We start from the raw sequence: 1,442 nt of genomic DNA on the forward strand, positions 1-1,442 counted from the left end.
CTCGTTCTCCATATATTCTCTCACTTCAAAATCTCATCCCCTTTTTCTTTTCTTATTTTTAGCCTTTTGAATGGTGTGCTTCATCAGAATATAAAATGAGAGTAATATTCTACTATGAAGCACCGACACTTTAAAAATTCTGACGTGTTGTGTCCGATACTCCAATACTCGTTGCAAAGACTCAAAAAAAAGTTCAAAGGTTATGTTGCGTTGCATCTTGAGTTTCAACTATTAGATTCGTTATATTACAATTACGATTTTATTGAGTTTAGTATAAACATTTGAGATATATTATGTTTCTTTGCAAAATTAATAGGTATTATAAGTTTAGCTTTATTTTTTTGTTAAATTATTGAATACTAAATATAATATATATTACATAAATTAAAAACATTATATAATATCAAAATGTGTTCTAACGTGTCAAAATTTAATATTTTTTAAAATTAACGTATCGGAATATCGTGTCATGCCGTATCCCGTATCCCATGTTGGTATCCATGCAACACAGGTGTTCTACATAAATAATGCCTACAGTACTATTAGAAAAATGTAAAAAGGGCTTGCAACTTTTTATTTTGAAAAATATTTACGATATTATTGCTATACCATTGTGTATCAAGTCAATAAAAATTAAGAAATAAATGTGATATTTGTACGGAAGAAGAGAAAAATATTTTTTTATCCAAATATCACTTGTTAAATAACAATTGCACCTATTACGAATGTATAGAAAATGATCTTCTCATGTTGCATAAGAAGTTAGAACTTTTTTATTGAAAAAAAAAAGGGGTGAGGCCCTTCTTAAAAAAATAGAAAATAAAAAAATGGCTGGTACAGATATCAAATGTGAGAAGTCTTTTTCCTTATGTAAAAAAGGACTAATGTTTTTTTAAAATATAATTTTATCTCTTACAAATATATAAAAATATATGGGTCTCATATAAAATCATGTGAAGAGACATATGGGCCCACATACTTTTATATATGTGTAGAAGATAAATTATTTCCTACAAAATAAAAAATATTAATCTCATATAAAAATTATTTAATCGGAAATTAATTAGAAAAGCTCAAGCCAAATAAGAGGATCATGTTAAGGAAAGTAATACAAATCTTAATTACCAAAAAAGTGAAAGAATTACGCAAATAAAAATAAGAAAACATAACAATAGTAGTAACAATGATAATTAAAATATACACTACTATAGTATGCTATAAATAAATGTGGAAAGGTAGCAAATATAAAAAAAAAAATTGCAAAATAAAGAAAAAAAATTAAGGAAAATTTTTGTAATACTCCCAAGTTATGCTTTAGAATAAAAATAACTCAGCTTTTTTTTTTAATCAATAGTGCCTGGTTGAAAATACCCCTATATTTATGTTAAAATCTGATATAGATGGAGATGAATTTTTGGGATATTTTTGTCTCTAAAAGGGTT

The sequence above is a fragment of the Gastrolobium bilobum genome, unplaced genomic scaffold (assembly GCF_033153095.1).
Source record: "Gastrolobium bilobum isolate Gb01-03AN ecotype WA unplaced genomic scaffold, APGP_CSIRO_Gbil_v1 utg10037, whole genome shotgun sequence".
Taxonomy (NCBI): Eukaryota; Viridiplantae; Streptophyta; class Magnoliopsida; order Fabales; family Fabaceae; genus Gastrolobium; species Gastrolobium bilobum.